The sequence below is a fragment of the Hemicordylus capensis genome, chromosome 4 (assembly GCF_027244095.1).
Source record: "Hemicordylus capensis ecotype Gifberg chromosome 4, rHemCap1.1.pri, whole genome shotgun sequence".
NCBI classification, from domain to species: Eukaryota; Metazoa; Chordata; class Lepidosauria; order Squamata; family Cordylidae; genus Hemicordylus; species Hemicordylus capensis.
Window position 1 is genome coordinate 18,718,661 of NC_069660.1, and position 25,395 is coordinate 18,744,055.

Here is a 25,395-nt window from a genome sequence, read left to right on the forward strand (position 1 = left end):
TGCAATCAGCTGCAATGGAAACTTCAAAGATCCCTCCTCTATATTGGCTGCAGTCACACTTAATACGGAACCACGTGTCCAATGGACACACGGTTCTGCTCTCCAGCCCCACCCCACTCACCTGCCCAAATTCGGACAAAATTGAGAGCAGGCTCTCTGCCATCAGGGAAACTGCAGAGAGGAGTGGGAATTGGCTGTGTGAACTTTCTTCTTGCATGAAGGACAGCCCGCACAGCCAATCACAGCCAGAGAGAGGAGCAGCTTCCTCTCTTAACTCCGGTTCCAGACAGCACATTTCCACATTTGCACAGTTCCACATTTGCACATAACTCAGGCTGTGGCAAACCTCAGGTTGGAAGGGTGAAACTCACTACAACCTAAGGGTTAAAATTGGAGTTTAGAAATTGGGTCACTTTCTGTGCACAACTGGAGTTTCCTGCATTTGGACATACAGGTTTGGCAACTTCTGGCCCCTTAAACACCAGCTTTGCATTACATGCGAAGGGGGAGACAATGTGTACTGATGTTTAGGAATGTGCACAAATCAATTTTTTAAATTCGATTTCTGCCCCAAACAAACACCCCTGATTTGTTTTGTGTCCAAATCTACTGCCCAAACACCCCAGATTTGATTTGTATTTGCTTTGATTCAATTTTGATTCAGACCGATTCAGACCACTTAACAAGGTCCCAGGGGCACAAAATTTGGGTGGTGGGTAGGTCCCCATGGGTGCCACCTATCACCCAAGTTTCAAGGCAGTGGGGCACATGGTTGACTTTTAAAGATTTTTTTTTTAGTTTTTACTAATTTTGAACATTTCCGCCATAGGAAACAATGGGGATTCAATGTTGCCATTGAACCCTAACAGGGATCTCCAGCTTTCATGTTTTTTTAAAAAAAGCTAAGCTCTAGCCCTTGTAGAAGTGGAGTTATGGAGCTAAATGTACAGTCACTAGTTTTCAAGTGTTCGGAGTCTTTGGTGTATAATAACCTTTCTTCATAATGAATCCCTATTAGGATTCATTGCACACCTTCATTTCTTCTATTCATTTTGACTGTCACTGGACAGTGCCAACTGTCAACAGCCATGTGCCAACTACACTCCCCACCACCACCTGTAAGGCAGTGGGGTACTCAGGTTTTTTTTTTAGGTATTTTTGAAGTGTTTCGATTCTTTGGTGTCTTCATTACACACCTTCATTTCTTCTGTTCATTTTGACCCTACTGCTTTGCAGGTGCATGTAGGGAATTAGTGGCATCCCATGTGCCAAATACCCCACAAACCACAAAGGAAGGAAGGAAGGAAGGAAGGAAGGAAGGAAGGAAGGAAGGAAGGAAAGACGGACCCTGGAAATCTGGGAGAATTAATAGGAAAGATCAGAATCTCGAATCAATTCAAATCACATCATGCGCAATTCTATTTGGACCCAATTCTAGCCAATGGACCGCAAGGGGGATTTGTTTTGTCTCCAAATCACCCAAATCAGCTAGATTTGGGTACAAATCGATTTGTATCCAAATCAATTTGCCCATCCCTACTGTTGTTATTTATTGAATTCATATACCACCTAGTATAAAAATCTCTAGGCGGTGTACAGAATTAAAAACATAAAACATAACATTTAAAATTCATAAAAGGATAAAATAATAATAGATAAAAACACATTAATAACACATTAAAATTTTAAAAATTGTTCACTCACATGCATGCATACAACCTCACTAGGATCAGGGCCAGAGAGGGCAAATGCAGAAGCTGAATTTTCATTTGGAAGCTTTTCAAGTGTCATCCTTAGAGCTGTGCCAAAGAGTGTCCAGTGTTTTTATTTTTAAGCAAAAGTGACCAGTTCTCGTAGGGAAGAAACTAATTTCCCTGGAAAACACTTTGATGGTGCAAGTATTCACCTGTTTCCAGTTTGCCTTCCCTGACAAGTGCTACAAGTTATCCCACGAATCAGGTATTTTGTAGTAAGCAAGGTGATGTCTCAGTGCAACATAGCCAATCAGATTTGGCTATGTGATATCACAGGCCAAGCAAGGGAAAATGAAAGTGAAGGCAATGTAAATGTACAAGCAAATATCTTTGAAATGCGTGTTGAAAAACCAGCCAGAAGTGAAGGCACATTTTTCAGCATGGCCAAAATAATAGCAAGTAGTTTCATCTCAGCTTGAGTACATACAGAACAAGCTAGGCAGAATATAGTCATAAATACAACAAATTTCAAGAACCACTGCTAGAATATATACTACACTGCAGGCCTCAAAGCAAGTCTCCTTTCATATACTATTATTTATTGTCAGCACGTCTCGCTAAGATTCCACTTGAGAACGTGCATGCGTGATGGTGGGGGTAAGAGAGGTTGCTGAAACATTTGCATGCGGAGCCCAGATATCATCTTCTCTTCTTTGCCAACTCTGTCTCGCATGAAAAAGAACACAGTGCATTGTTTTCACAGAGGGCACTGCCAACTGGCCTGCCTTTGGCATCTGTGGCATAATACTGAAGCTGCAGCTGAGAGGTGACCTGGAAAGAAAGACACTTGTATAAAACTAGTCTCGACTGCACACTTTCACAAAGCATATCTGTGGGTGTGAGGAGGATGAGGAGAGAAGCTCTCAGAATGAGATAAGAGGGGATATCCAAGATACACCAGCAATGCAGCCGTAAAGAAAATGTAGGGGTTTTCACTAGGTATCCAAGCTTTGCAGCCCAGTTATTAGCACATTGACTCAGAGGTTTACTCTCTGGCTGCCTTTGGAAGTAATGCAGAACCATGGATCCAATGGACCCACGGTTCCACCCTCCCCTCCCCCTGCTCTTCCATCTGCATTCGGACATATTGGAGAGCATCCTCTCTGCAGTCAGTGAGACTGCAGTGAGGTGGGGGAGCTGGAAGTGTGGGCTTCCTTCTTTCATGAAGGACAGCCCGCACAGCCAATAGCAGCCGGAGAAAGGGAGGAGGTTCCTCCCTCAACTCCGGCTTGGGAGAAGGCTAGCAGTGGTGCCAGCGTTTGAATGTAACACTGGCACTGCTAAACCAGAGGTTTAGAGATAACCAAAGGTGACAAATAGAGTTTGGGAAGGGAAACTGCAGGTCCATTTTTTGCTGTAAGTGTGGTTGCTGCATTCGGACATACTTTTAGAAAAACTGGAGGTGAAGGGTGCTCCAATTTCGTGTAATGTGTGAATGTGGCCATTGTGTTCCATGGGGCTTACTCCCAGGTAAGTCAACATAGGATTGCAGCATATATCAGTTGGACTAACCTGTACAAGCAATCAACATATTTACTGAACATACAGTAACTGACATGCCAAGAGCTCCATGTGGGGTACTTGAACTCATGTGCAGAGTGGACAGGTGATTTTTGGTGATCTCCCCTTCCCTCAGCTGCTGCCTGTGCCTCATGAAAATATGTCCCTGAGGGGCCCCCAACTCTCAGGGATACAGTTTCAGGAGGCATGGGCAGCTGCAGAGGGAAGGGGGATAATACCAAATTGCCCCTTCCTCCACGAGCAAGCGGAAGCATTCTCTGTGCAAAACTCTTACTCTGGATGTTGGCCAGTGATTACATGAATTCACCTTCATGCAACTGTCTGAGTCGAAAGGTTCTGAATCCTTAGAAATGAGGGCCAGCATCAGGGGTTGGCATCAGCAGTCAGCTTCCATGGGCCCCCACAAGGGCCCATGGCTGATCCCAGAGGCCACCTCTGTGCCCATAGCCTCCAAGCGGTGGCATCAAGTGACCCTCTCAGGGCCAACTCAGGAAGGAGGGGGAGCCATGGAGGGCATTTTTCTGAGGGCCTCGCAAACCTGGAGTCAACCCTGCTTAGAATTATCCACACAAGAGTGTTTCATCATAAAATTTCTTGGATCAGTGGTACTAGAAATTTAGTTAGTTTGGACCAGACCTTTCCCCAGGTAGAGTTCAAACTTATTTCCTACACTGTGAAATATGTTTTATTCATTATGGGTATACTTTCTTTCTTCTGTGGCACTCAAGATGGTACATCTAGAGCATTTGGGCAGTCCCCCATTCAGGAACCAACCAGACCCAACTCTACTTAACTTCACCAAAATGGTTTATTTTGTTTGTTTAGCATATTTGTATACCACCCAAAACAAATGTCTCTGGGCAGTTTACAATGTAAAAAACACACAAATTAAAAACAAAGTTAAAACCTTAAAACATTAAAACAATTTAAAACAATGATAGATTTTACACATCTAATTAAAAGCCTGGGTGAATAAATAAGCCATCAGTTGCTGGTAACTGCAGCATGTACCTTCAGATCATGCTCTATATGTTCTCTCTACATATAATGACACCACGATGTCTCCAAATTATTTTTGTTAATATGAAGCTGTTAATACAAAAGTCACTGCTCTTATAAATACACAAGGAATTCTGAAAGTATCAGAAAGAAATTAAATGTCTTGTCAGCTCCTCCTAAAGGAAAATAAGCCATAATGTGGGATCTCAGACGGCTCTAGGGATGAAGGAGCTTTGACTTAACTGCATTATGCAGTTTCCAGTCCCCCAAGCCAGCCTCAACTCAAAGAGGCTACTGGAATCCCTCTTATGTGGGAGGATCAACATGTGTGCCTGAAAGCAGCTGTGTGTCTGGAGTCCAGATGTTGAGTTTTTGGTCATGCTTTAACTCGATATGATTTGAGATTGGGACAAGAAAAGCTTCAGACCCAAAATGTATCATGTGCAGTAGAAAAGCTTTCTATTTGGAGGCCAAACTCACACATACATACTGATCATTTGATGACTGCCAGCATCAAATCAAATATTAAAATCAAATATATAAAGCTCTTCCCCCAGTTCCCAGGGGCTACATAAGACCTGGGTGTCCTGAGGGAGGGAAGGAGAAGGGAGCCCAGATCTGAGGAATTCACATCAATACCTCCTGAAACGACCTGTTCTACCTCAGAAAACTGATGAGGCAGCTAGAGGCTGTCTCATTTCCAGGGGCTGTTTAAGACCTGCATATCTGGCAGAAAGGAAGTCCGGACCCGAGGAGCTTATGCCATCAGCTCCTGAAGAGACCAGCAGCAGTCTCTCTTTCCCATTCTTTATGACATTTATTTTATTGTGGTTGTTTTAGTATTTAAATAATGGTACACTGCCTTGGGTGCCTTGGCAGAAAGGCAGTAGGAAAAGTAACAAATAAAATAAACAAACAAATGATGACAGGCACATGCAAATTAGAGGTGTGCACAAAACTGGTTGGCCCAGTTGGTTCGAGTCCAGATTGGACTCGAAGCAGACTGGGCATGTTCGGTTTTGCACATCCCCAAACACTCCCTGGCTCAGCTCGAGTTTGAGCCAGTTTGGGGGTTCTAAATGGGGGGGGGGATTAAATTCACTGTCGGGTCTGGGTCATCCGGTGGCATCCAGAGGGTGCTACAGCAGCTGCAGGGTGGGTCTCAGAATGTTCCCCCTCCCCCCACCGGCCTTTCTGTTTTGGGTCCTTTCTGGCCCTCTCCTGGCTTGCGGCAGCTATTTTAAAGGCCACCGCGCATGCTCACTGGCTATTTGCATACCCAGGCCGCATGCGCAGTGGCCTTCAAAATGGCCACCGTAAGCTGTGAGAGGGCTGGAAAGGCCCAGAAATGGGCCTTAATAGCCTGAAGAAGACCAGTGGAGGCAAGCGGCGGGAGGGGGATCTTTTGAGACCCCTCCCACAGCCATGGCAGCACCCCCAGAGGCTGTCGAATGACCCAGACCCAGCGGTGAGTTGTTCTTTTTTAAAAAATCTACATTTAGAACTCCTGAACCGGCCCGGGGTTTGACTCAAAGCTGAGCCAAACCAAACCAGGCCCTGTTTGTCTCAAGGGCGAGCTGTCGAACAGGCCCAGTTTGAGGGCAAACCGGCTTGACCTCGAGCCAGTTCGCACCTCCTTAGTGCAAACGGGCTGTAACTGATCCATTGCAGAACTTTAATCTCACATCCCAACACTTCAGACATAATGCTGAAGTGGAGGACAGGTCTATCAATGGCTGCTAGTCTGGTGGCTGTGATCTCCAACTTCTCATTACCAGTTGCAGGAGAGCAGCAGCAGGAGAGAGGGCATGCCTTCACCTCTTGTGGGCTCCCCAGAGGCATTTGGTGGGCCACTGTGTGAAACAGGATGCTGCAGGAGTGTAACTATAACTGAGCAGATGGGTTCAAAGAACTCGGGGGCCCACCCATTCCTGAGGGCCCCCCAGCTCCACCCCTCCCTATTTTCTTCATTATCTCCCTCACTCTAAGAGGCCACTGGGAATAGGGGTGAACACAGCCCCCCACCCCACCCTAGCTACGCCCCTGGGATGGATTACTTAGGTCTTGGGCCTGATCCAGCAGGGCTGTTATTATGTTCTTTTCTTTTCTATGGAGCTGTAGTATACATTCAGCTCCTAGTCATTGGGGGCCAGTTCATCATTTGACGATGACACCATCACCACCATCATTTGACGATGACACCATCACCACCATCATTTGACGATGACACCATCACCACCATCATTTGACGATGACACACATGGCTTGCATGTTTGAATAGACTGATATAACTGATATAACTTTTGTTGAAAAGCTGAATGAATAAATATTCATCGTATCCATATTAGACAGAACTATAATCAGTGGTGGAGCTGCTGCAGTGCTTCTGTGGGCTGGCACCACCCCCATCAGCAAGCCCCAGGAGTCCACCTTCAGCTTTCCTCCCTCCGAAAGGAATAGTCTAGAATCTAGATTATGTCTTCAAGAATATAGACTATGTCTTCAAGAATCTAGATTATGTCTTCAGCACATAATTCTCCCCCGTTGCTTCTGAAGGCAGGATTAGAATCAATGGGTTTACATTGCAACACAGCAACAGTTGCAGAGTTTTTCCAACTGTAATTGCTGTTTGACAGTAGAAACAGTCTGCCCCATGCAGTGGTGAGTTCCCCTTCACAGGAAGTTTCCAGAGGCTGGAGCACAGCCATCCATCAAGGATGCTATAGCAGATTTCTGTCTGAGCAGCAGGTTGGACTAGAAGGCTTCCAAAGTTCTACTGGGATTCTACTGGGATTCTACTGGGATGCTGCAGGATTTTCCAACCCCAGCACAGAGCCCCTCTCGCAGGTTATTGCTAGTGTCTACCTTATGCTTCCTTTTCGATGGTGTGCCTTTTTGGGACAGGGAACGCTCTTATTTATTATTTATTTATCCTATGTACTTTGAGCACTATGTACTTTGAGCACTTTTGTTGAAGAGCAGTATATAAAATATTGGTAGCAGCAGCAGTAGTTTCTTGCATTTGGTTGGCTACTACGGGAAACAAGATGCTGGACTAGATAGGCCTTGAGCCTGATCCAGCAGGGCTGTTCTTATGCACTGAGCATTCGGACTAGAACTGGGGTTCCCAGCATTGAGTTCCCATATATTGTTGGACTATAAGCCCCATCACCTCCAGTCACAATGGTCATTATCGCTCAAGATCATGGTCTTTGTAATCCAATGCCATCTGGGGACACAAAGTTGGAAACTCCTGAACTAGAAGACCTCAGATTTCCCTTCCAGTTCTGAATTGCTAAGATCCCTTCCAGCTCTGAACATTCTTCTATTTTAACTGCCAGGGACCAGAAGCCTTTGCAGATTAGTGGGAGGACAGCTTCTCTGGCTTGGCATCCTTGACATCAGCCAGCCCCTGAGTCCATCTACATCTCATTCTGTCCTTGAGTTTTGTCATCAAGCTGCTGAGGACCAGAAAAGATTGACATACATACCCACATGTACTGTTAAATGTGTTTTAACTGTAAGCTACTTGGAAAGCCATTCTTGACCAAACAGCAAGATACATGCATACATATAAGTAAATAAATAAGTAAATAAATCAAATAACTTTGGGCACACAGCATTAGAACCAAATGCTTGCTTCACCAAGCACCCATATTCATGCTAAAACTTAATAGCCAAACAGAAGCTGAGCTTTAGGAAGGGTGGGAAGATGCCTCAGAGATATATTATCTCCCCTATGAGAAACTGGCTTCAGAAAAGAGGAGGATATTCAGCACAGAAGATAGAAAAAGCTGTGCTTAGGCAGGATGCTCAGCAGGGACATCCCCTTCCTTCTTCCCCAGCCATAATCGGCCCAAAGGTGTTTTATGGACCAAGAAAAGGAGGTCACAACCCATAGGCTGCCCAGCAACCGGCCTAGGCATACTTGGCTTAGGTCCAGGTTACCTTAGACAGCGCCTTCTTCTGCATGATCCCCACCACATGTTAAGGTCATCTGAGGAGGTGCGTCTCCAGTTACCACTGGTACGTCTGGTGGTGACTCAGAGGCGGGTCTTCTCTGTAGCCACTCCTGGACTGTGGAATGCGCTCCCTGCAGAAATCTATAATCCGAACTCTTTATTGGTTTGTAGGAGAGCCCTTAAGACCTAACTGTTTGTCCTGGCCTTCCAGGGTTTTTAAATTGTTGTAAAGGGTTTTTAATGTACCTGTTTTTCAGGGTTTTTAAATTTTTTATTATTTAATTGTTTTACGGTATTTTATATTTTTAATTGTTGATTGATTTTAACTGTCTTTGTTTTATTTGTAAACCGCCCTGTGCCAATTTTGGAGGGATATTGAAAAAATAAATAAGATATTGAAAAAAATAAATAAATTCCTTCATTCATGGCCATGCCTGGAAGTCTGGGGAGAAGAGAGACATTGTCCTGTCCAGATCATGATCAGGAACCATGGGCACTAAGGAACACTAAAGTATGGCATAACCAGGAAGACAGAACTGGAGCTGGAGGACCTTGGATAGCTCCAAGTGACCACCTTGCTCTGATCAGGTCCAGAGCTCAGTTGAGGCCTGATAACCAGTCTCCTCAGCCCAAACTCTCTTTCCCAAGCTGCTTATCATATTTACTCAGGTCTTCTCCTAATTGAACCAACTCCATCCAGGCTGAGTGCCTCTGAACAACATCTGTGGTGCGTAACCTGGGGGAGGGAGCTTCTAAGTTACATTCTGTTTCCTGGCGTAGCTGGCTGCTTCCATGCCATGGTCTGGGACATTTCACCTCTCAGCAGGATGGGGATGAAAGGGCTTTTTATTAGGGGAATTTCTATGAGGATGGTGAATATTATCAGGTGTGGCGGTGGAGTGACGGCTTAAGTTAGTCCAAGTCACTGCCTGCACTGGTTCAGGTATAGGCCGAGGCTTGGGGGTAGGTTTGTCTACCTCTCTCTGACTTTGTTCAAGAGACCCATGTGGGAGCTTCAGTGCCATTAACACAAGCCCCACCTTATTCTGGAGAGTGTGGGAGACTCCTGGTCTGGAAGCTAGCACTCCAACTCCTCGCAGTCTGTCCCCTACAGGTTTGTTGCCATGAGGCCATGTGCCAGACATGTAGGCACAAAAAACTGAGTGGCTGTTGCTGTGGAGAGAGCCAGTTCCTTGGGGGTCTTCACACTCAAGAGTCCTGCTCTGGGAATCACCATTTGGTGGATTCTCAGCCAACAATTTCAAGCCCTAGCTTTGGTGAAGCCCTGTGCTGAGGGCTATTAACACTCCCACAGTGTGTGGTTAGTCCATCCAACCTGGATGCATCCTCCTTGTCAGGGGTCAGAGTCTGAGATGCTGCCCAAGGTGAGAGGTCAACAGTAGTATTAGCTCCCATGAGAGAGGAAACAGGGTACATCACTACTGACATTGTTAGAGATCCTCTATTGCATTTGCTCCTCCTAAACCATGAGATCTACATCAAATAAATTATTCCACTGCCGAAAACCAAACAAGCCATAATTTAAATGTTTTGACTTTTTCCACTGATCAAAGGACTGCCTCTGTTTAATCTGTCCATGCTGCTACTTCTAATTCCTCTTCTTTTTCAATCATTCATGAAGTTTAGTGATTGCACCAGAAGGTTCCCGGGCTCTTATCCCAACTGATCCCAATGACTCACTGTGAGTGACCTTGGACACTTCGCAACATTCCCCTGTGAGCATCTTGGTCAACTCAGCCATGAAGCAGAATGAAGCACAGGTCCTTACAGAAAGCCAAATGTTGCATCAGAACAGAATTCCTCTGTATGGATGTGCAGAAAACTAAAATGTTGTATCTTCTTTTAATAACATGATAGGCCAAACTAACATTACACACAAACAATGAAACAATCATTTAATAGCCCTTTCCAAAGGTGAGAAGCCATATCGGTGCATATCTGCATGCACAGATGAGGACAAAGTAAAGAAGCAAGGATTGGGGAGGGGCATTTATTCAGATCCTCATGCAGCATTTTCTGCTCCAAATTCTGCCCATGCCCCAGACTTTGTTTCCTGCATGTTTGGGAGGAAATACATCTGTTTGGAATCCCACAAAGAGAAATGCAGCCTCGGCTTAGCGTAGGGATTCACCTCCTCCTATATGAGCCTGTGTGAGAACTGTACTCCATGGTGGAATCCAGTGGCATAGCTAGGGGAAAGGGGGACAGTGAGGGAAATAATGAAGATAATAGGGAGGGGTGGAGGGGTGTGGCCCTCAGGAGCTGGGGGTCCAGGTTGTTTGAACCCATTCACTCAATTATAGCTACCACCTGATGGAAGCCCTTCTCTGCATTCTCCCACTATTGGAGTCATGGCTAACGTGCTCAAGTGATTATTAGGGCTTTTGGGGTTATGATGCCCAAATAAAAAACATCCCCTTGGAAACATCATGGATCACTTTTTAGGCAAGCAGCAAAGACTGCTACTTCTGCAAGCTGTAGTCATGTGAGATTGGTTTTTATTTGTTGCTGCCTGTTTTGATGCTGTTTTATTTTGTAATTTATCCAGGAAATTCTGCATAAATATATATATATATTGACTGCTGATTCTAAAACAAGCATAACTGAAAATATAGCTTTCGGAGGGCAGCTATTAGAGTAAGGTCAGAGATATTGAAAGAGGCCAAGTTGTATAAGGTTCAATTCTATTTTATATTGTATATATTTTAAAATATGCTATACAGTTTGATTGGATTCATGGTTTTCAGGTTTTAGGTTTTTTTAATCTTGAGTTTGATGTTTAATCCAAATATTTTTGTTTTATAGATAGTGCACCAAAATAAACTCCATTTGATTTGTAATTTATGCTGTTCTATGCTATTGTATTGTAAGCCACCTTTTTGTATGTTATATGGAAAAGCATGGCAACAAAATTAGCAATAATAATAATAATAATAATAATGCTGGGTGCCACTCTCAATTTCTCCCTCTCAAAGCAGTTTCCAGACAGCAGTGACATGCATAAGTACATCACATGTGATCCCTCCTTAGTGCTGTCTAAAGCAAGGTCAGGATACAATCTGGATAGTCACGATTAACAAAGGAAACCAGAGCCTTTGCTCAACTATATTCAGAGACTCCCAGCTCACTTTCCATTAAATAATCTTCCCCTGCCAACACCACAACAGAAGGCTGCCTCCCTCCCTTAGTCTGCAGCTTGGGCTACTTCAAGAGTTACAGCCCGCATGTGAGAGCCACCAAAAACCACTTCAGCATAGCCGCTCTCTGCATGCAAGCTGTAATATTTGTAAACACCTCACCACCATGTGGTTGGAGCAAACCACATTAAAACATGTCAACATCCGTGCCACTGGAGAAATTGAGTGCTGGCATGCAAAGCCTTCCATGTGATCAGCATCAACCTTATAAATTGTTTATAAACTCTATGGCTTGCATGTGGAGTGGGATCACGCAGAAGCATTCTGCCACAACACTCCATTAACTAGACCCCTGCTGAATCACCTAAGCATCTATGCAGTCCAGAACCTATTTCCCACCATGTCCAGTCACCTTACTCTTCATTTAACCATGTCCAGTTCCCAGCAACAGGCATTTAGTGGCAAACTGCTCTCAAACACAGAGGTTCCAGTTTGCAATAATGGCTAACAGCTGTAACATAGAGACCTAAGAAGCTACCTACCTACCAAATCATTGGTCCATCCACACTGACTTGCAGCAGCTATTCAAAAGGCAGAAGTCCTTCTCAGCCTATAGATACCAGGGATTGGATTTGGGACCTTCTGCATTCAAAGCAGATATTCTACCACTACTATGGTCCCAAGCCCAAGCTGATGAGCCTACTCTGCATGACTTGTCTCACCCCTTCTAAAAGCTAGTGCTATCGCCCCCATCTTGCTGCTGTGACTTCTACATATACTATGAAGAAGTGCTTGCCTTTGAAGCAGCTAATGATGTTTGGTTTAACCAAGCAAGCTAATTTTTTAAAAAAATCAAACTCATCCTTTTGCATAATAGCTATTTACTTTGGACCAAAGTAAGAAGAGAATATTTACTTGAGATAGAAGAGGATAGAATCTACAGCCTTATTCAGGCATTAAGGTCATTCTCTTGAACAGAATGTCAGGGGTGGGGAGGGCAGGCTCCTCCCTGCCTCCCTGCACATGATCAAAGTTCTTCCGGCAGCTCTGCCACTCACGCAGGACACAAGCATCACCGCACTGAGTGGGAGAGCCGGGAGTCAGAGGAGGAAGTCCTCTGGCATACCACACTGTACTGCACGAAGCAGGGCTGACTGTGTGGAAGCGCGAAGGATCATCTGGGCGGGAAGGCAAGGTTTGGGGAGCCTTCTCCCAGCCCACCAGCCCGCGCGCCCAATAGGTTGTGTGAATGACCCTTCTGTTTAAAAACCTCCAATGAAGTGGATCTGACCACTGTCTGGGGCAGGCTGTTCCCGTGCTGAACAGCTCTTACAGCTAGGAAATACCTCCTAATGTCTAGCCTGAATTTGCTACCTTGTAATTTCAATCCATTGTTTCTAGTCTTGTCCTCAGGGCATTTCAGACAGAGCCTTCCTCAAAGGCACAGAAGAGGATTCTTAGTGCTTGATGCATGCCTGCTTCAGTTCTCACATCAACAGAATCCCATGAATACACTGGACATATGTGGATAATGCAGATGCTCATTTTGAACATCTTTTCCAGGCTTTGCCTCTTTCTTCTAATTCAGCACAGTACTGTCCTCTTCTTTCTTCTTGCATCTACTAAGTGAGATCATTGGTCCATCTAGTTCAATATTGTCTGCATCAGGGTTTCCCAACCTTGGGTCCCCAGATGTTGTTAGATCACAATTCCCATCTTTCCCAAGGTCTTTGGCTATTGTGGCTGGGGATTATGTGTGGTCCAACAATGTCAGGGGACTTGAGACAGGGAAACCCTGATGTACACTGACTGTCAGCAGTTCCCACAGATTCTGGCCACAGTCTTTGCCATCCCTACCTGGAGATCCCATGGACTGAACCTTGGACCTTCTGCATGTAAAGCACAAGCTCTACCACTGAGCAATGGCCTCTCCACTGCCTACAATACATTATCTCAGTTTATGGCAAGGGCCCCTTCTCCCTCAGCTCAGTTTCCTTGCCATAGCAGCTGCGTAGTGCATGAAGCCCAGACTCCCACACTGCCACTAACTGGCACAACTGTTAATGACTGCCCAGGATCACCATAGAAGCATCACAGGCAGCCATCCAAGATGGCCCAGTTCCACACAGCTTCCAAGCACAGTCATACCACAAGAAAAAGAATACCACACTCAGAAATGCAGCTAGGTAATTTTGGACCCTGGACCTAATGAACTTATAGGAGGGGGGTTCTATAAAATAAGCATCCTCTCTCTATATATACATTTCCCCACAAACTCACAGGTCTGGACCAGAGTGCATTTGTACTGGGCCACTACACAACCCCCAAAGGATCCATACATCTTCTTGATCATTCGCCACAAACCCACAGATCTGGAACAGAGTGCATTTGCCACCCCCAAAAAAAGAATATGAAAGCCCCAATGGATTCACACAGCTTCTTGACCATTCACAAACTAATTGAGACACAACATAAGGCTATTCACACAACATGAGCCGCCTGGGGTAATCCAGGCCGCTCATGTCATCTGGAGCACCATGAGCCCTTCACTCCTGGCTGCTCCAGAATGTGGTAGCCCTGTATTTTTACTAAGGGTTTTACTGAGATACAATAAACCTGTGGCTCATTTTACTCAGTAGGCAATCGTGGGCACGATTGCCCCAAGGTAAGTAGGCTTCCTCCCAGCCCACCGCCATTTCCAGCAGTGAGCTGGGAGGAAAGACCTGCCATGCTGAGCACAGCAACTTCTCTACCCGCGCATGTGGTGCAGGGCATTCTGGGATGCAGGAGGAGAAAGTTTTTCCACTCCCAACTTTTGCCTTTGCTGCGCCACTGCTCATGTGGGTACACAGTGCAGCGAAGGCAAAGACAACAATGCTCATCTGCCAGGGGAGCTGGTGGAATGATGGTCTAAGGAGGGGCTTCAGTTCCAGAAGTTTTTGTAAGTCCAACAAATGTTTTCTACTATGAAACAAGCTGCTTATAGAACTTTTTGAAGGCTGTTTTTAAATTTAAAAAAGTCATAAGAAATCAATGGTTTGACCAATCTTCTTCAAAATCAATATCCAGAGTTCTGATAACCTGACCTATATCTGTGCCAAATTTCAGGACTCTAGGTGAAGTCATTCTGGAAATATTAAAGGAACCCTCTTTTCCCTTGGGAAACATCATGGAGCTCTCTAAGAGAGTGGGCACAAAGATCTGGGCCCCAGGTCCATGCCTAACGGTGCCCCTGACCATACCAGTTGAACATGCATTAAATGGAATCCAAGAAACATTTTGGTGGAAAAGGTGAAAAACAGAAAGCTCAGCTATACCAAAGAGACAGAAAATATGCTTTCATATAATATAAATTCAAGTTGAAAACAGGACTCTGTTGACCAAGCCAATTGCTTTATCCAAGAACAAAATGGGCCTGCCAGATGCTAAGGAAATTTTTTTGTGTGTGCCAAATTCATTGGGGGAGAAATTATTCAAGAACAATGTATCCTTGGAGAAGTGGTATCCTTGTAATTTTGCCAAGATTTACTATTTCTTTTCTGGGTCATCCACTTTAGAACAACACCCCCACTAAGCTGACAACCAAGCAATGCCACCTTTCGAACAAGAACCATCACCCAAAGCATCTAAAGGACTGATAGCATAATCCCATGCACATTTACTCAGAAGTAAAGCTTACTTGATTCAACAGTCTTCCAACTAACCATGCTTGGTATTGGTACCTAAACCTCATAAACTCTTGTGATGGGATGAACTCTCCAAAAGCATCTCCTTGAGGCATGAAACTTTCAACCGGTTCTGCAACTAGTTCAAGATGTTGATAGCCTCTGAAACTTTGTACAGCCTGAGACTCTGACACTTTAAGGACTCCTCCACCCCATATGATCCCACTCAAGTTGTTGCCATTCCAGCATTACAACTTCTTAGGACAGTAATGGCCAGAAGGCGAACTTCTCCATTATGGCTTCCAAACTATTGACTACCAGTTCATTCAGGTTCGTGGGCCCTAACAACTACGACTACAGAGAACAATTTGCTATGGGGTGGCTAACAAATGATGATGATGATGATGATGATGATGATGATGATGATGATGATGATGATATACCACTTTTCAACAAAAGTTCTCAAAATAGTTTACATAGACAAATGAATAATAAATCCATAATCTAGTTCCCTGTCCCTGAAGGTCTTACAGTCTAAAGAAACATAAGGTAGGCACCAGCAACAGCTACTGCAAAAACAACATGCTGGGTTGGATAGGGACAGATCTCTCCCCCTGCTAAATGTAAGAGAATCACCACTTTAAAAAGTGCATCTCTGCCCAGTTAGCAGGGAAGCCATGTCTGCTCCTAAGCCATGTACGGCATTTTTATTAATAGTTTGTTTAATGTTTTTCCTATACAGGGGCAGGGGTGTAGCAAGGCTTGAGTGGGCCCAGAGACAAGATGTTAAAAGTGCCCCCCCTCATGGAAGCTCAGCTCATGAAGTAAAGAAATCTTAAATGAGGCTGAATAGTGGTAACAAAAAACATAGTAAAGTCTATCTATCTATCTGTCTGTCTGTCTGTCTGTCTATGTGCCACAATAGAACATCATCCTAAATTATTTTTTTAAAGGTTTTGTAAATTGTAGAAGATGCAAGTCATTTAATGGTACTAGAGAAAGACATGCTGTTCTGGGAGCTCCAGGTCTTAACATTCACATCAATTTCAGAGGATGAATACAACTGAAGGAAGCCCGGACGGGTGCGCAGCTGGGGGAGTCAGTCCTGTGACTTGCCTCTGCCCCCCCCCCAAGGCAGTGGGCCCCCAGACAACTGTCTCCCCTGGCCCTATTAGAGTTACGTCCCTGTTCCTATAACAAGTAGCAACAATGCAAAAAGAAAAGAACATACAGAAAGCAGTTCTTTTACCCATAATCTTCTCCTGCAACCCTCCCCCAACTCCTCCCCCCCAAGATAAAAAAACAAAAACACAAAACCCAGCTTCGAACCTGTAGCAATGTTCTACTTGAAAAGTAAGGACCAGCACTTCGAAGTGACATTACCCTCTCCCAATCCCTCACTGATAGCACATTTTAGATCATTTGTGTTACGCTGAACTTATCTGGTTCTTTGAAACAACCCTTTGCTTGTGAACATTATCATGACCAAATACAAAAGCAACTTTTAACTTACTTTTAGCTGAATGAGGCAAGTCAGAACATTCTAAGTTATGAAGACACAGCCCCCACCCCCTGTTATTTGTTCCAAACATTTGGTTCTCAGAGATTCATTGCCGCTGAACATGCAAATTCTATTTAGCTGTCATGGCTCTCAGTCACTGGTCATCAACCTATCCTACATGGATGCATTGAAGCTTTTTTTAAAAAGCCATCTAAGCTAGTGGAACATAGGAACATAGGAAGCTACCTTATACCAAGTCAATCAATTGGTCCATCTAGCTCAATATTGTCTACACAGACTGGCAGTGGCTTCTCCAAAGTTTCAGGCAGGAGTCTTTCCTAGCCCTACCTGGAAATGCTAGGGATTGAGCCTAGGACCTTCTGCATCTAAGCAGATGCTCTAAACATCTCCTAAGGCAGGGTTGTACAACTTCAGCCCTCCAGCTGCTTTTGGACTACAACTCCCATCATCCCCAGCCACAGTAGCCAATAGTGAGGGATGATGGGAGTGATAGTCCAACATCTGCAGGATGACCAAAGTTGAGCAGCCCTTCCCTAAGGGAGATATCTTACAGGAGACAGAGCTCACATGTACTCACACAACCACCAAATACAAACCAAGCCAAACCCTGCTTAGCAAAAGGGACAATTCATGCTCACTATCTCAAGATTGGCTCTCCACCCTCTGGACATCACTATCAACCAGCAGCAATGGGTTCCATGAGTTCATTAAGCATTGTATGCTGAAGTACATTCGTTTCTCTGTCCCAAACTTAGTTGCAACCAATTTCTTTGGGTCCTCTCCAATTCTAGTGTCATGAAGAAGGGAAGGAGAAACATTTCTCTGAATTGACTTGCTCCACATTATTCATAATGTTATCCACCTCTATCATGTCCCCTCCTTAGTCAACTTGTTTCTGCACTCACGAGTTTCATAGGGAAGATAATTAAGGCTGTGAAGTAGGAATGTATTGGAAATTCTAACTCACATTAGCCACCCCCATGGAGGCAGGAGCTCCCTGATGTGACCACCCTGCTAACTGGACAAAGAGGCACCTTTTTAATGTGATGATTCTCTTTTTTTAGCAGGGGGAGAGTAACTGACCCTATCCACTCCCAGCACAGTACCTCCATTGACTGTTGTTGGTGTCTATCTTATGTTTCTTTTAGATTGTGAGCCCTTTGGGGACAGGGATCCATCTTACTTATTTATTTGTTATTTCTCTGTGTAAACTGCCCTGAGCCATTTTTGGAAGGGCGGTATAGAAATCGAATAAATAAATAAATAAATAAATAATAATAATAATAATAATAGTTGTTCTTTCCCGCATGCTGGTGGACACCTTTGTGGTAGAACCAGTAGCAGTTCAGGAGAGGCTGGGAAGGCGCATATGGTAGGGGTGCCTAGAACCAGTTCAAATCAAATCCAGTTTGATCAGTTCAAACCCGAACTGAACCAGCCTCAAAAAAAGGTGGATGGTTTGAGTTCAAACCGAACTGGGCCCAATCTGTTATGAACCAATTCAATCTGGTTTGTGGATTATGCTTGTACAGGGGAATTCAGTGAGGATTCCCCTTTACAAGCAAAGGTTTAAAAGGTTTCTAACCTTTACAAGGTTTCTAAGAGCAGCAGGGGGCAGTGGCGCTCTTATCCCTGGACTTTGGAGGTGAAGTCCAGGGCCACCACACCTTCTAAAGGTAAAGTGTGCTGTCAAGTCGATTTCGACTCCTGGTGCCCACAGAGCCCTGTGGTTCTCTTTGGTAGAATACAGGAGGGGTTTACCATTGCCTCCTCCCGTGCAGTATGAGATGATGTCTTTTAGCATCTTCCTATATCACTGCTGCCCAATATAGAACTAGCAGGGATTTGAACGGGCAACCTTCTGCTTTTTAGTCAAGCATTTCCCCGCTGTGCCACTTAAGGTGATGGGGGGGGGGCAAACATCCTCTTTAGTCTGTCCTGGGTGGTGTGATTTCCACTGGCCCACACTGCGCCGGGTGGCCAAGTGTGATTATGATCTGTGTTGGGTGCTTTAGAGACAGTGGGGGGAGTGGGGAAAGAAATATGTGGGATGGGAATATGTTAAGTTGTGTGTTGAAATGTTTCTACCAATGCAGATCTGCGTAAATATATCTGTTTTATATTCTTACATTCTTGTGGGTTGAGTTGCTGTTTGTGCCCTCAAGAACCCACGTGTTAAAAATACTGTGTGCATCACAGTGTGTATGTGGGGGGTGATGCTTAACTTGCAGTGGTGGGTGGGCTCCAAAAGCCTTTAGGTCCAGGCTTCAAAATCACCTAGGGGCACCTCTGGCTGGTGGGGTGGGTGGGCAGCAAGAGGACACCTTAGCAGTGGCTCTATCGGCTCCTCGAAACCCCTGCATTCCCTGCAGCAGTGCAGCCTGTGTGATGGAAGCACAGTTCCAGCTTCCTCAGATGTGCAGAGGTCACGCAAATGGCCTCCATGGATATACGTGCCACTGCCACGTGGGCCATTCTGCTGAGGAGAGTGGTTTCTAGGAGCCACTGCCAGCACCACCAGTAAGGTGCCCTCTCACTGCTGTCCCGGCCCACCCTTAAAGGTACAGTAAAGTGTGCCATCTAGTGGATGTCGGCGCCTCGTGACCACAGAGCCCTGTGGTTGTCTTTGGTTGAATACAGGAGGGGTTTACCATTGCCTCCTCCTGCACAGTATGAGATGAAGCCTATAGGTGTTTCCCATAGTCAGGGACACATGCCAGCAGGGATTTGAACCAGCAACCTCTGGCTTGCTAATCAAGTCATTTCTCCGCTGCACCCACCCTTAGAAACATTTGAAAGGCAGGATTCCCTTTTGCTTGTCAAGGAGAATCCTCACTGGATTCCTCTTTACAAGCATAACCCCTCTAACTGGGTCAAACCAGGTTGAACAAGTTTGACCCAGCTCAACCAAACAGAGTGGACCGCTGGTTTGTCGACACACTGGTTTGTTGACTGGAGGTCTGCAAACCAATTTTGAACTGAACCAAATTTGAACCGAACTGCCAAGAATAGTTCCGTGCACATCCCAAGCTTATGGGATGCTGGGAAGCTGTTCAGGGATGCTTGGGGGCCGTAATACCTCCCAGCATTTTGCCCATGGATATTCTGTGTTGCCCGTTCTATGATATTCTGGTGGAAATGGGGTGACAGACCAAAACTATACACAACTGGTCTAATGCTTCATTAGTCACAAACCATTTGCTTCCTATCAAGATGTGTATCTGCAAATGAGGGACTGGGAAAAGCAACGCATGATGAGGTGATGGAGGGATAAAATCATGCTAATATCACAAACACAAGAGAGTCCCCACATTCTATTACAAGCTCTTTCTCCCATAATCTGTACTTTGTAATGGCCTTTTTTGTAAAGAAAATCTCTCTCACACGCTCCACTGAAATGAATGCCGCATTCACAGCCCCAGTGTTGGGCTGATTGCAGTCATTAACTTCAATGGGCCTTTACTGAAATCATGTTTGACTAAATGTAATGCAGAATACAAATATCTCCTTGATCTTCTGCACACCATATTTTGGCTTGGGACCCTCTGCTTATTGAGCAAAGAGGCTCCTTATTTAAAGTGGTGGTTCTCTTTGTTTAGCAGGGGGAGAGCAACTGGCCCTATCCAACCCCCAACACAGCATCCCTCCAGTGGCTGTTGCTGGTGTCTATCTTACGTTTCTCTTTAGGGTGTGAGTTCTTCAAGGACAGGGAACTATCTTATTTATGAATTTATTATTTATTTTTCCTATGTAAACGACTTTGGGAACCTCTCTTGAAAAGTGGTATATAAACAGGGCTTGTCCAAGACTCAGGGGCGCCTCTGGTGAAGCCTGCCCAGGTGTCTCCTGCCTCCGTTGCCCATCTGGGCACCTTCCTGGCCACAGCCTCTGCCACAATTAAATGGAGGCAGCAGGCAGGAGGGTGAGCAGGCAACGGGGAGTAGTAGCACGTGCCTGCCCTCCTCACTTTGAGGCAGTGGCTATAGGGGTGACGGCAAGGAGGGCAGGCGGCCAGGTGGCTGATGAGGAATACCCGCCACTCATCTGTGAAGGGCCGTAACTCTAATAGGGCAAGGGGAGACAGTTGTCTGGGAGCCCACTGCCTTGGCGGGGGCCCCGGAGGCAAGTCACATGACTGACTCCCCCAGCTGCGCACCTGCCCGGGCTTCCTTCAGTTGTATTGATCCTCCGAAATCGATGTGAGTGTTAAGACCTGGAGCTACCAGAACAGCAGGTCTTTCTCTAATGCCATTAAATGACTTGCATCGTCCACAATTTACAAAACCTTTAAAAAAATAATTTAGGATGATGTTCTATTGTGGCACATAGGGGATATATATATAAAATATATATATAAATTTTACGATGCTTTTTGTTACCACTATTCACCCTCATTTAAGATTTCTTGACTTCATGAGCTGAGCTTCAGTGAGGGGCGTGCCCATTTTAAAATCTTGTCTCTGGGCCCACTCCAACCTTGCTACACCACTGCACCTTGTTCCACTCACCTGTCCTGTCGCTTCCATCTTCACTCACCGCAAAAAGTGGTGGGTGGAAGTGAAGGTGGCGGTGGCAAGCAGGGCAAGTGAGTGAGTGAGTGTTCCCCATCACCCACCCACTTCACCACCACTGCAAAAGCAGGGGCTGGGGCAGAGGCCACAGGGAGTGGGAGGAGGTCGGGCAAGCTTGGGTCCCATGAGACCCAGGCTGTCGCCTCCCCTGCCCACTTTACACCCTAAGAGGGCACTTAGTTGACTCAGTGGGAAGGCCAGCCCTGTATATAAATAGTGGTGGTGGTGGTGGTGGTGGTAGTAGTAGTAGTAGTAGTAGTAGTAAGTCCTATTGAACTCAGTGGGATTTACTCTTGAACATGTATATACAAAGGACTGTATCCCCAGCCCATTCCAGTATTAGCATATTTAATATACAAAGACAATGAAGGATTAATACCAGTAGGGGGTTCTCAAAGTTGGATCCCCAGTGTTATTAGACTACAACCTTATTAGACTATAAGCCCCATCATCTCAAACCCCAATGGCCATCATGGCTGAGAATGATAGGAGTTGTAGTCCAGAAACATCTGGGGACTCAAATTTGAGAACCCCTGCAAAACAGAGGCTTATAAAATTGTAGGCACATTGTTTATTATATTTTTCTCCCAACCTTCCCACTCAAGGCTGGGATAAAAAATATAATAAATACTATGCTTCTAATATTATTATTAAAATCTCTATCTCTATCTCTATCTATCTCTATTTCTCTAAGGCGTACCTGTCGCTAATCCCATGCACGGCAGCTCTCACGAGATTTCACAAGCGAGGGGAGGGGGAGAAGGCGGCAAGCGGCAAGCGAGAGGAGGCAGCAGCTGCCAGGTGGGGAGAACGAACTGGGGCAGGGGAATGGCTGAAGGGAGGTGGAGGAGACAGGGAGAACTAGGGGCACAGATACTCTGTGCCAGGTCAGCTAGTTATTATTAATCATACTCTGCTGATCTGTCTTATGCTAGCCTTGGACAGTTATAAAGCTGGTTGACTGATTAAAAAAAAGCTACTGTATTTACCAGAACAGAAGATGACTCTGAATTTAAGAGCTCTGCAGCAGGTCAGCTAGTAATAAATAATATGCTTATAACTCCCACCTAGGAGCTCAGGCTGACATATGCCCTTCTCCTTCCACCATTTTGTCCACACAACAACCTTGTGAGGTGGGTTAGGCTGAGACAAAGCGATTGGCCCAAGGCCTCTCTACATTTATGGTTCAGTGGGGATTTACACCTGGGCCTCACTAGTCCTCTAATCACAAGGCCACACCAACCTTTGCAGCTTAAGCAACTGACTACAGCAAAATAGGGATATGCAAGCCAGCTCGATTTGAGCCGGGCTCATCATCAAACTGGCCCAGTTCAGGCAGTCCGAGTTCAAACCGTACTGGCTCCTGTTTCTAAGAACCAGTTCGCAGACTGGTTCAGGTTTACTTGTAAGGGGGGATCCAGCGAGGATTCTCCTTTACAAGTAAAAGGGAATTCCCTAACATAAGACCGAGAGAAGGGGGACTAACGAACGGACCCTTGTACCTTTTATTTCAAGACAGCAGCTGCAGTGAAGAGTCTCTGGAGGTGGCAGGCAACAGTGGCGGGTTTGAATGTCCAAGCACCCCACCGGCCACCTGATTGACAGCCTGGACCGGCTGCAGCCAGTTTGAGCCTCTGAGCATGTGCGGAGGTGATGTAAATGGACTCTGTGCATGCATGGAGGTCACAAAAATGGCCTCTGCACATGCGCAGAGGCCTGAACTGGGCCACAGCGGGCCTGGGCTGTCATTCAGGAGGCCGACAGGGTGCTTGGAGGAGCCCCACCACTGCCCACCAGCACCTCTGGAGATTCTCTGCCACAGCTGCTGGAGGCTTGAAATAATAGGTACAAAAGCCCTCTCGCTTACACACACACATACACATACACATACACATACACATACACATACACATACACACACACACACCCCCATGATAGGGAATTCCCTCTTCTCGTAAAGAAAAGTCCTCGCCGGATTCCCCTTTACAAGTATACCTGAACCAACCCGCTAGCTGGTTCGGCCAATTTAAGTGGCTGAACTGGACTGGACTTGGTTCGTCTGAGTCTGAAGCCAGACCAGGACAGTTTGGTTCAAATCCAGTCCAGATTCAAACAGAACCAGCAAAACTGGTTCCGTGCACATCCCAACTGCACAATGGCTATTTGTAGCGACATTTGTTTTCTTCCCTGTTTTATGCAGTGCTATGTGTTGTTTTCGTAACTGATGTGAGATTCCTAAACTTAGCTTCCCCCATGTTCTTTAGGAACCCCCCCCCATATATATATATATATATATATATATATATATATATATATATATGTATGTATGTTTTTTCACAAAAGTTAAAAAATATGAAAATCCTTTTTTCCTATTCTTTCAGGGAAATAATAGTGCATCCCCTCTTCTCTAGTATTAAACAACCCCCTTAAAAAAAAATAAATCAAAACTAGCCTTATCTATTTGCAAGTCTGCTCACTCTGGTTTTCATTACCTAGGAATAGGGAAGGAATGAGTAAAACTGAAATTAAGTGAATGTAGTATTTCTGCTGCCTTCAGAAATGAAGGCGTGCAAATGAACAAACACTCCTCTTATTCAAACACTATTATCCCTTAGGGCCAAAGTCGAACACTTTGTCTTACTGGCATCCTTTGTTCCCGTGACTTGGCATTCTTGCATGGTTGGACAACAAAGATTCATCAGCTGTTCTCATTATTCCCATTTTTTAAAATAATAATTTTAATAATAATTTAAAATAATAATTTAAAAAATCTGTTTCCAGAGCAACAAATCTTTTCGGAATTGTTAGACTGCTTTTTTAAAAAATGAAACTTTAAAAAGGCCTTCATTATCAGCACATTTGCAAGTTACCTTGTCCTGGCACACAAAGCTATCAAAGGAAAAGATGACAATTTTGACGAGGACAGGAACAAAAAGGTTTGGAAGACAATCAAGCACATTGGGAAGCTGCGCCCCACATGCATAAATCAGACCTCAAACCAGAATTGAGTTCCAAATTCAATACATCAGGACAGTCTGTGGCTGAAACGTGGGCATGGTGGATTCGGGGGAAAGAGTGGACAAAGAGGCCAGGAAGGGGGTTTAATTGCACATTAATTTAGAAATATATGTACTGTATGGAGAAACACAGAATCTATCAGAAGCATTTTTTAAAACATGGGGAGGGGAGAGAAAAAATCACTTTGTTCTTAAGTGATTGTTCTCCCCGCCTTTTGGTAAATCTAAAGATTCAGAAATAAGAAGTGATTGCTAATGAAGAAAAATTATAGCTATGCAAATGACTGGGGGTGGGGTGTGTGTGGAGGAGAGAATATGATCAGACTATGAAAATGAGAGGGATACTAGAAATATTGTATTTCTGTCATGAGTGCTACCTATATACTTTTTTTCTTAGTTACGAACCTGCCCTGGATTCTTGAAACCTCCATTCTAAAACAGCACAGTTGCTGCCTCTGTTGTGTTTAATGAAGGCCTGAGTCAACACCTCGCTCCCTCACAAAGAGACCCCGTCCATCTTCCACGGCCCACTGTTTATAGAAACCTCCATGCTATTGGATCATGGGCTTTGCCACCAGCTGACAGTCATTAGCCCTCGATTGCCATACAGTCTGGTATTACAGCCTTGTCAAGTTGTCTAGGTAGGAGTGTGTGTGTGTCTGTGTGTTGTTGTTCCACACTGACCGGTAGAAACTGTACCTTTACCAGAACCAAGGGGTTCTTGCAATGATCCCCATACACCCCTCCCCACCCCCAGCCTCTGCTGCTGCTGCTACTTTGAGAAATATCAGTGTGAGTCATTGCTAGAAAGATTTTGTATTTCAATGGCAAGAGTTTATTCTTCAAAGGGAGGCGCAAGTGGAAGGGGAGTTGTTGGGTGGGCGAAATAATAACCCTCCACCATTTATAAATAGAAAAACTGTGATTGCAAGCGTGCTCTTCTGGCCTCCTCCCTCCTTGCCTCGTTTAACACTTCCTGTGCTTCATAAGAAGATTATACTTCTCGGTATGAAGCGAAAATTGCTTTCTTGTTGGGAGTGGGCAGGAGGGTGGGAATTGTGACTTAATTATTACTCTGCTTCCTCTGTCTCCCTGGTGACCTCATGCCAACAGCCTATCTCCTTCTTTATTGGAACCTTTTCTCCCTCCTCCTGTAGTAAGTGGTTAATCAAATATGCACCAGCTTAATTTGCAGTATTAATCACTGGCCCAGGTGAGTTATGCTA

General features: G+C 45.0%; 1 protein-coding gene across 10 annotated transcripts in view; it reads right to left on the reverse strand.

The window, feature by feature from the left end:
* The window catches only part of PHACTR3 (phosphatase and actin regulator 3), a 356,261-nt gene that overhangs the window by 328,621 nt on the left and 2,245 nt on the right, over window positions 1–25,395 (reverse strand). The window lies entirely within an intron of this gene.